This window comes from Gossypium arboreum, chromosome 13, assembly GCF_025698485.1.
Source record: "Gossypium arboreum isolate Shixiya-1 chromosome 13, ASM2569848v2, whole genome shotgun sequence".
NCBI classification, from domain to species: domain Eukaryota; kingdom Viridiplantae; phylum Streptophyta; class Magnoliopsida; order Malvales; family Malvaceae; genus Gossypium; species Gossypium arboreum.
The window spans coordinates 100,719,800-100,731,052 of record NC_069082.1 but is presented as its reverse complement, the minus strand read 5'-3'; the positions used below and the strand labels follow the sequence as shown (position 1 = coordinate 100,731,052).

General features: G+C 36.6%; 1 non-coding gene across 1 annotated transcript; it reads left to right on the top strand.

The window, feature by feature from the left end:
* The first annotated feature begins 5,681 nt into the window (after positions 1-5,681).
* Positions 5,682-5,788, top strand: LOC128287203 (small nucleolar RNA R71). The gene has a single exon (XR_008277899.1). It is a non-coding gene; the product is annotated as a small nucleolar RNA R71 (small nucleolar RNA).
* The last annotated feature ends 5,465 nt before the right edge of the window (positions 5,789-11,253 follow it).

Genomic DNA, 11,253 nt, shown 5'->3' with positions numbered 1-11,253 from the left:
TGCTTGAAAATCAAATCTCCACCACTATAAATTAAGCTGATACATCAATAAAAAAGGTCTTCTAGAGGGTTGTAATGTGGCTTTGGTTAGGGGGCATGGTCACAAGCTGAAAGAAAAGGTTAGAATCGAGATTGAATTAAAAAATTACCTAGCTAGAAAATAACCAGTCATCAGTTGAATACAAGTGAGCTTCTTCTCAGAATATGGAATTAACACTCAAGCTCAAAAATGACGAATTACTATTAATATGTGTTGAAGTATATAAATAAGTCAAATACATAGAAGATAAAAACATAGCTAAGCAATTAGTTCAAATTAAATCTCGACAAAAATAGGGATCAAATTAGGGGATTTCAACAATAATGGGTTATGGGTTAATATTGAGAGTAAATCAGTTAATGGCTTGTTAGGCTCAAATGGGTACACTAATGGTCAATTGTGAAGGTAGGCATTTGTGGAGTGAGTGCGTTAAACCTAAGTGCCTTTATCATCTTAATATATCAAATCAAATGGTGTGGTCTTAACATGCATAATCAAGCAAGTTCTAGAATAACAAATCAATACTGACACACTCATAATAAAAGTGAGCATGAAAGAAATAAAATATGCTCTAAAGGCTCAAGATCTCACAAAAACTATGGCTTTTTTATGTTTAAACTTGTGAATTTCAACTCACGATAATACCTAAACTTAAGGAAACAACCTAAAAGTTTATAATTCTTCAAAAATCAACTTATCATGCTTGATTCCCTAATGTCTTAAAGTTTAAACAATCAATGAATAAATGCCTATGTTTTAATTCAAGACATATCAATAAAAATCATAAATTAATTAAAATTCATTCTAATAGTGATATGAGTGATTCACGTGAGAATAAGACAAAATTCAGGGATTTCTAATGATGATATGAAAGACCCCCCACACTTAAGATGTACAATTCCCTCAATGTACAAAGATAGATATATTGAAAAATATAGATAAATAATCATAAGATAGGGAGAGAAGTGAAACTTCCTGAATGATGAATGAACTCATTGATTTGGAGTTATAGAGAATAATCGGCCAAGGCAATAATGAGAGTGGAGGAGGATACTCCGGTGGTGGTAGAGGTTCATTAGTCCATAAGTCCTGCGCAAAAAGAATATTATATCTGGTGGTAGCTATGGTCGTGGTCGAGCAGGACATGGCAGGTGTGGAGAACATTTACCAGTGGAGTTTTTAGTTCCTATGCAATGATGAGCTTTGGAGCTCTTTATAACTATGATAGAATCAGAAACTTTTTAGGAAATATAATGAAGCATAATTACTCGTAATGAAATAGCCGAAGCTATAATTTATTCAATAAAAATATGAAAATTAAAATTAAAATAATAATTAAGGAAAATGAAATAAAAAGTACTTAAATAAGATAAATAAAGATAAAAGTGAAAATAAAAATAATAAATAAAAAGTTTTTAAACATCGTCATCGCCGAATGGTTCGCGATGTGGTGGTGGCGATGAGATATGGAACTGCTAACAAATCTGATGTAGAGTCACATCAATGTGATCAAAGCGCTGAAAGTATTGTTGCTCAAATCGTGTAAGGCACTCAGAGATGTCAGAGTAAGAAGCCGCCGCATGAACTGGACGATGGATGGATGGTGGCTGAGACGGTGGGTCCTCATGACGTGGAGGGACATCATCAGTAATGTCCTCTAGGTCCTCCTCCTCAGTGGACTGGACGAGGCGGTACTGAGGAGGGTAGGTTCCACGTTGTTTCTTGATCATCCTCATGTTTAGCATGCTCGAGATGCTCTGTGGGGACATTTGACCGATGAGAGTGAGGGAGGATGATTGTGCTGCTGTGTTGAGGAGTCCAAAGTGTCTTGCCAATCGAGTCACATAGGGCCAGATAGAGATGACCCCTCTCCTATGTCGCTCCGTCTGATGGCGGATGGCGAGGGCGATGAAGTAAGCAAGGTCGAAGACGTGCCCGTTCTCTATACTCCATAGGAAATAGGTGTCGTGAGTGTTGACGACGTCGGTGATCTCTCGTCGTCCCGTCAGAGTGTGGGCTAAGATGGCGTGTAGGTATCACAGGGATGGGGTGAGGGACGATGCCTTAGAGCGGCTAGGATCATAGGAGGCCGAGGCAGGGATGAGGTCCTTCCAACACATTGAAGGAGAGTAGTGGATGTGGTGGTGGAGGGTGTCGAGTTCATTGTCGTTCATGAACTCCTCCGTTTACAACCCTAGTGCAATCCTGAACTCGGGTACACTCAACTGGCGCACTATACCACTAAGGAGGAACTGGACCATTCCAGGATCGTCGAAGTTGGTCATGACGACTTGGAGATGGAAGGTCGAGCATAGTTGCATCGTGAGCTCGAGGTATGTCGGCTCGATGATCTCAAAAAAGAGCCCTCACGGTTCAATCGTCAGAAGGGCTCAAACCACGTCAGCCATTTGAATTTGTTCAAGTGCAGCCCAGTCAATGCAGCGGCCCACACCTAGAGGTTGGGCCCATAATATCTGAAATAGCTCCTCCTGAGGTCTCAATGGGAACTCGAGAAAAGGGTGCCTAATCTCCGTGATAGGACCCGAGGATGACACTGCTCCTTTCCTTTTCTTCGAAGCGGAGACATTGATTTTCTTACCACGTGAGGATGATATTATATACCTACATTGAAAAGTCGAAGTTCAACTAATACGTCCCAAAAATAGCATGGAAATACAAAACTAAATAGGAATATTTCATGAGACTCGCGTATTAGATGAAGAGAACAAAACTAAAACAACTAAAGCAAATATATCAAGTTATTAAAATAGGACTATGAGAATAATACGACAGGAATATCTAATGTATGAATGCATGTGCCATGGAAACGAGAAAAATGGATGAATGTAGTATAAAAAATGGCAATATTCTTTAATGACAAGCATGAGTATTATTATCTACTATGAATATTCACTTAAGATAGTCAAATGGATCAGAGAAATCATGAAATAGGCAAAATATTTAAAGAAAATAGAGAGAAAAGAGTAAACAAACACAAAAAGGAGAAGCTTGGATCGTCGGAAACAGTGTTGTAGGCGGCGCACGGGCGTGGCAGGTAGGGCGTGTGGAGTTGCAGTGGCTAGGGTTAGGGATTTTTGGGGAGGGAGATGATGAATAGTGAAGGGTTTATATAGATTTTGGGGCCCTACGGCCGTAATTTTTGCCCATGTATTTTGCAATTTTTAAATTTTGGGTGCGTCTAATGTTCGGCCGACGCTCGTGTTCATTGGGCGTGTAGGTGCACACGATTGTGGCTTTCTTTGTTCGCTTCTCCCACACCCGTTTATGATAGCCCATGCCCGTGTTAGTTTGACAGTGTCGACAATGGGGGCTGGGCACGAGCATGTCACACGCCCGTGTTGTTTTGGCAGTTTTGCCCATGGCCTTAGCCCACGCCGTGGCGACTTATCGCATCCCGTGTTGGGGAAAAATTTTGCCTTGTTTTCACACGGTCATATCGTACGACCATGTCTCCTCCTATAGTGTATGCATGGCCTAAAGCACACCCGTGTGCCTGGCCGTGTGGATGGGAAAAACCTTGTGTTTCAAGGCTCAGTTAGTAGGTTAGATGTGAAAAGGTAGAATTTAAATAAATCATTACTATTAGTGCTCGGGTTACCTCCCGAGAAGCGCTTATTTATAGTCTAAGCTTGACTTACCTCTTTGGTGTGTGATCATGGTGGCTCGAAGAGTTTACACTCCTCATCCCTGCTATTAACTTTATCAATATAAGGTTTAAGACGAGTATTATTTACCTTAAAAGTTTCAAATTTGGGGTGAATTACCTCGACTGTACCATATGGGAAAATACTAAGTACCGTGAGAAGAATTTCTTCATTAGGATCAGAAGTGGTAATGCGAGGATCTGCTGCATCTAGTAGTACTTTGTCTCCAACCTTAAGTTGATTTTGTGATGTATTGAGCTCGTTCTGGCTTGGTTTCGGTTTATCGAGTGTTCTCAATTTTTGTATCTGCCATTCATCTAGTTCCTCGATTTGTAGCCTTCGTTCTTCATAGATAGGTCCTTTGTTGTTGCTTGAACATGGCTCGTGTAGGTTCTTCGAACTTATTTCCTGAAAAGTAGGTTGCACCACATGGTCAATTTTAATAGTATGATGTATAAAACCACATTCAATTTTCGAAGTGTTATTCGAATTATGAGCTTGAAGGGTGATTGTTTCGTCTCCCACACGAAGTGTGAGTTCACCTGTGCCAACATCAATTATTGTTCTAGCGGTTGCTAAAAAGGGCCTCCCTAAAATTAAAGGAACGTTACTATCCTCTTCTATGTCTAGAACAACGAAATCAACTGGGAATATAAAATTGTCAATTTTAACGAGTACATCTTCAATAATCCCACTAGGAAATCTGATTTTTTTATCGGCTAATTGAATACTCATCCTAGTTTGTTTGGGTTTCCCAAGACCTAGTTGTTTAAATATTTTGTAAGGTATGACATTGATACTAGCCCTCAAATCAGCCAAAGTATTATTAGCATCTAGGCTACCAATTAAACAGGGAATTGTAAAACTCCCTAGATCTTTTAATTTTTTGGCCAGCTTATTCTGTAGTATGGCTGAGCAAACTGCATTTAGTTCCACATGCGATGCCTCATCCAACTTCCACTTATTTGTTAAAAGCTCCTTTCGGAATTTGACTGCGTTTGGCATCTGCGAAAGAGCTTCAATAAACGGTAAGTTAATATGTAACTTCTTTAATAATTTAAGGAATTTACCGAATTATTCTTTTGTGCGATCTTTCCTTGTCGTGTTTAGGTATGGCACACGATGTTTGTATTCTTTACTTACCGGTTTCTGGTCATTGTGGTCCACCTCACCCTTACCTTTACTTATTGCCTCGGTTCTGGTTCAGGTGCAACTAACCCTTCCTCATCTTGAATGGTAATTGCATTGATTTGCTCCCTTGGGTTAGATTCAGTGTTACTCGCGAGGCTACCTTATGGTTATTCAGATATCAATTTAGCGAGCTGACCTATCTGAGTTTTGAGCCCTTGGATTGACGTTTGTTGATTTTTAAGTGCTGTATCGGTATTCTAAAAATGAGTTTTTGACACTGAGATGAATTTTGTTAGTTTCTTCTCAAGGTTCGAATTTTTCTCTTGCTGGTAAGGTGGTTGTTGAAAGCCTAGAGATGGTGATGGTCTCTGATTCCTTTGGCCACCCCATGAAAAATTTGGGTGATTCCTTCAACCTGCATTATAACTATTGCTATACGAATTATTTTGAGATCGAGGATTATTACCCGTGTAATTTAACTGCTCGTTCTCCATATTGTAGCCATAAGGTGGGTATTTTGAAGTGCTTGATCCACCTCCACTTGCTTCGCATTGTATTATTGGGTGAACTTGTGAAGAACCAAGAAAACCGTTAATTTTTCTGTTCAAAAGTTCTACCTGATTAGAGAGCATGGTGACCGAATCGATGTTAAAAATGCCAACTGCTTTTGTTGGCTTTGTCCTCATGACTTGCCACTGATAATTATTCAGTGACATCTCTTCTATAAATTTATAAGCATCTTCAAGTGTCTTATTATTGATGGTTCTGCCAGCGGCTGCGTCGATCATCTGTCGAATCGAACGATTCAGGCCATTATGAAACATTTTAACCTGTAGCCAAAGTGGTAACCCATGGTGAAGGCACCTTCTCAAAAGGTCCTTATATCTCTCCAATGCATCGTAGAGTGTTTCTAAATCCATCTGCACAAAAGACGAAATATCATTACGTAATTTGGCTGTTTTAGCCGGCGGAAAATATTTTAATAAAAACTTTTTGGTCATTTGTTCCCAAGTAGTGATTGACCCTCGTGGTAACGAGTTCAACCATTGTTTAGCCTTATTCCTCAACAAAAAGGGAAACAACAGAAAGCGAATGGCGTCATCAGAAACACCATTGATTTTAAAAGTGTCGCAAAATTCTAAGAAATTTGCCAAGTGAGCGTTGGGATCCTCGTCCTGTAAACCATTAAACTGAACAAACTGTTGGATCATTTGAATGGTGTTAGGTTTCAGTTCAAAATTATTGGCAGCAACAGCAGGCCTAACTATGCTCGATTCAGTTCCTATTAAAGAAGGTTTAGCATAATCATGTATAGTACGTGGAGCAGGATTCTGATTAGCAGCAATCACAGGAGGTAACGTATTTTCTTGGTTTTCAGCCATCTTCTTGGTTGTGGTTGAAATATCATCCTCTTGCTCTTCCTCTGTGTATCTTAAGCTTCGCCTTATTTCTCTTTAGTTTCTGCGAACTGTGCGATTGATCTCACTATCAAACAGTAATGGTCCTGACAGGTTTCTTCTGGTCATAAACTAGAAAATCCTGTCGGAAGAGAATAAATGAAGAATTAGAAAAGAAAATAAAAATTTAAATTGCAATAAAAGTAAAATGGCTAAAGTAATAAAAATCGAGTGTTCCTTATATCCTAGTTCCCCGGCAATGGCGCCAAAAACTTCGTACGTGATATTCGTGACAGGTTTTAAATATTTATAATTAATCATTCTTGAAACTAACTATTATCACGATGAAGGCAAGTGTACCTATCGAACAGTGGTATAGCTTTAGCAAGACCGGATTGTCGAACCCAAAGAGACTAAGAGTACTAGTAATTACTTTCTTTTTATTATCTAGCCTAAAAATTAAGGGATTTTTTTATCTAAATTAATTAACTAAACTAAGAGTGCACAGAGAGAAATTGGGGAAAAGCTTTTGGGAAAATTCGATTGATTAAGACAATAACCAAGGAAAAATCCACCTAGACTTCACTTGTTATTTGACTCTGAATCAAACGATTTATTCATTTAACTTGATCCGTAGAAATCCCTAAGTTATATTATTATCATTCTCGAGACTAATAACGTCTAACCCTAGGTTGATTAATTGAAATCTCTTTCTAATTAACACCTAGTGTTGCATTAACTCTATCTATAGATCCCCTTATTAGGTTTCACCCTAATCCGGCAAAATCCTATCACCCTAATCCAGCAAAATCTTATCACCCTATCTCTAGGCGTGCAATCAACTCCACTTAATTATGACAAATTTACTCTTAGACAGGGTTTATTCCTCTTCTAAAAAATAGCATTAACTCGAATCAATATCCTGGAATATTAAAACAAGAATTAAGAGCACATAATTAAAAACAAGTCAAACATTTATCATACAATTCAGATAATAATAACAAGATCCGTCTTAGGTTTCATTCCCCTTAGGTATTTAGGGGGCTTAGTTCATAATTATAGACATAATTATAGAAGAAAAAATCTCAGAAGAATAATGAATACAAAACATAAAGAAAATCCAAAACTCTTGAATGGAAATTGAAGGGAGATCTTCAGTCTTGATGATGAATCCGGCTTCTGAGATGGACCAATCGGCTTCCCTTGAGTAATTTCTTGCCTCCTACTCTGTGTCTCCTTCCTAAATTCCTCCTCAGGTATTTAAATAGGCTTTAGAATGCTTAAGAGCCCTCAAAATTGGCCTTTTCCTAATAGGGTTATACTTGGGCTCGGCAGGGACACGCCCGTGTGACACGCCCATGTACGATTACTCCAGCCCGTGGTCAAAGCCATTGAATAGGCACGGGCGTGTAGTTTACCCGTGTAAGTCGTGCTTCCATCCTGCCAAAGGGACACTGCCATGTGGCACGCCCGTGTGAGGAAGTCCAGGCCGTGTTGATTTCCCATGTGGGTCTATTTTCTCCGTTTTCGGCCCGTTTCTTGCTCTTTTTACTCTCCTATGCTCACCTAAGTATAAAACATGAAATTAAAGAATCCATAAATGTGCTAAGTATGGGATAAAAACATGTATAAATTATGGTTTATCACTTGGCCTAGATATATAGACCAAGTTTAGAAAGTTACATCATCAATATTAAGAATATCACATTTATAACGCAGTCAAAATGAACCATTCAACATATAATAGCAATCATAGAAATTAACTAAGTACATAATCTTCCCAAACATCATAATGTCATAGAACACCAAAATTCCTAATAGTAGTATTTAAAGGAAGGATAAAAGCTTGACTGAGCTTCTGCAGCGCCAATCCATTCAAGTCTGAGAATCATCTGAAATCCAATCAATAACAAAATACTTAGTGCGTAAAAGACATTTGTTCAATTAGAACTCATTTATAAGATAATTCCCAAATCCTAATATTCGGTTAGGTAACAGAAGTAATATTAGTTCAAATACAGAACAGATCAGTTACATATGCAGAAGCAATTTCAATTTCACATACAGAACATATCATATTCATATGCAAATATTCCTACCCCATCCACTACACACTGTCTTCGGCCATCCCTACACACCGTTAAGGGCGTTTAATGTTCAACCAACCCTACACATCATAGAGTGTCAGTCTAAAACATTTACAGAGAAGCAGCTTAGCTGCTAAGTCGGAATACGATAAAGCGCCAGATTCAAATTTATGCGCACCGTGGCTTAGCCACTAATTCAGAGTAGATTACTTCCTTCTTCATAATATTCCAACTCATGAAAATGCAAAGTACAAATATCCAACAACATATGTTTAGTCATTCTAATTTATTTCACAATTAGATAATACGGTTTAGTGTCATAAATAGCTATCATAGTACACACAATTATGTTATTCATTTATCAGTCACAGAGCATCAGAGAGTCCTTGTGCAATCAAATGTAGATCATTCATACATTGGGGAGGTCAATATTAGTGTGAAGTAACAGTAATGGCCATAAAAACAAGATTCAAACCCTATCAATATGGCACACAGCCTGGATACATGCCCATGTCCTCTGCCCGTGTGATTTTAAAATGTAAACATTGAGTTACACGGCCTGGACACACGCTCATGTCCATGCCTGTGTGGCTCACACAGCCTAGGTGCATGCCCATGTCCCTGGCTATGTAGTCCTAAAACATAAACAGTGAGTTACACGACCTAGACACATGCCCGTGTATATTGCCCGTGTGAACCCTACATTAAAATGGCTATACACGGCCTTGTGCCTTGCCCGTGTGGCTTCAATTCAATGAACAGTGAGTTACACGGCCACACATACAGCCGTGTGGCATCAATAGCAATGTTTTTTTACTACCAAAATTCACATAAAATAATGTTTTCGATACGCAATAGTAGAGATTTTGAAGCGATAAGAGTGTGGAGAGTCTCTGAAGCCTAAAACAACCATACAATTATTCAATCAACCAAATTTATGTGGAAAACTTCGACATAAAACCTTCAACAGAATCAACACTTACCAAAAGATCAATTGAAATTACTCGAATTGTCCTACCAAGACTCGTTACTTCCAACTCCTATTCTTAAAAGAAGGAACCAACATCGCTTAATAACGAGAATTCATCCATTAGCACAACTATCAGCAATACCACACCGTTTGTTCATAGAACTTTAAGAAATTAACACAATTAACAGCACAGAAGACGTACTTACCCAACCCATGATGCAGATCAAAATGAGAAGTTCAACAATCGATAAAGGTACGCTCAAACGATGTAAAAAAACCAAAAACGAAAGGGGAAAACAAGAAAAAAAAAAGAAAGAAAAAGGAAAGAAGAAGAGGAAGAAAACAAAAAGAAAATTTAAAAATACTTTTTCATAACCATCAGCATATTTTTAACAACAAGCAAAATATTTCCTAACGCATACACTGAGACTTGAACTCGGGACCAGAAAAAATACAAATGTTTAATCAGTGAACTAGCAAGCTCATTCTTGACACAGATTTACACAGAATGACACTTAACTATGTAACGCATGGATAGGGGTTGTTTTAAAAATAAATAAACTTTTAATGATACAATTCGAATTCCATACCTTAAACACAATAGCAGAACACAGAGCCATAGATACAGAAATTAATTACTGCAGGTTCTCACAATTAAATTCTCAAAATTTTAGGACATTACAACTAAGGTAATGTTGTTAATATGAGAAATATTTTTTAGAACAACAATTATTTTCTCAACCACATTTCGAAGCATTGAATGTCTCAAATTAAAGAGTTCAAGAGCTGCCTATGGTGTTTATATGACACCATTCTTTTAAATGGTATCATATCCCACGATATGGTGCAAGAAAACCTTTTCTATTTGTATAATTAGCATTGACCAGAGTTGTCCATGGGTCAGGCCAGGTCAAGTAAAAAAATTGGGTCGAGCTCGGCCTAAAAAAAGAGCCTAAAATTTTGCCCAAACCTGAGCCCGACCCAGCACGCCCATATTAAATTTTTTATACAAAAATAAATTTTTAAAAATATAATACATCAAGTACACTTAAAACATTAAAATAAATGTTTCCCAACGAATAAAAAATTAAAAGAAAATATACTTAAATAATACTGAGATAAATGCAACTTAACAAATAAATACCTCTACAATAGTAGTAAAATTAATAATAAAACAAGAGTTATATAATACCTAAACAATAACAACAAAATAGTAGCAATATAATAACAAAATGATAGCCAAACAATGAAAAAGAAATGGCAAAACAGCATCAATTTTTCTTTTTTTGCAAATTTAGGCTGGGTCGGGCCAAAAAAGCTTAAATGAGACATTAACTTGTTTAGAAAATAGGCATTATTTTTTTTGTCATTTCATTTTTTGGGCAGGGCCATCAAGTCTAGCATCGAACTTATAATATTTGGATTCACAATCCAAATAGTATGTAACTTTAATTATAAAACTTATATAAACTTAATTTAGCGAAAATTTTATACTAAAATTATATCATTTTTATAATATGTAAAATAAGTAAAAATAATATAAAATTTAAAAGGTTTTATAAATTGTCCAAAACTTTAACAACACTTCTTATAAATAATATAAATTTTGTTATAACTTTAGAAAGTTATTTTAATAAATAAGTTATGATTATAAATCTATAATATTTTTTTTATGAATAAGTATATTATTTTTACAATATATAACATTGACATGTAAACAAGTAATGTTCATACTTCTTGAGCATTACTTTTTATAAATAAATATATTATAACACTGTTATAACATATAAATTTTTTATAATAATTTTTTGGCCATAAATTTGAAATTTTTTAGGATTTATATAATATATTTTTTAGGGTTTAGAATATAAAAATCTTTTACATAACCATCCAAATAGTTAATAGGTATTAATGCTTATATTATAATTTTTATAAAAATATTTTTTAAAAATTGGATTTGGGCG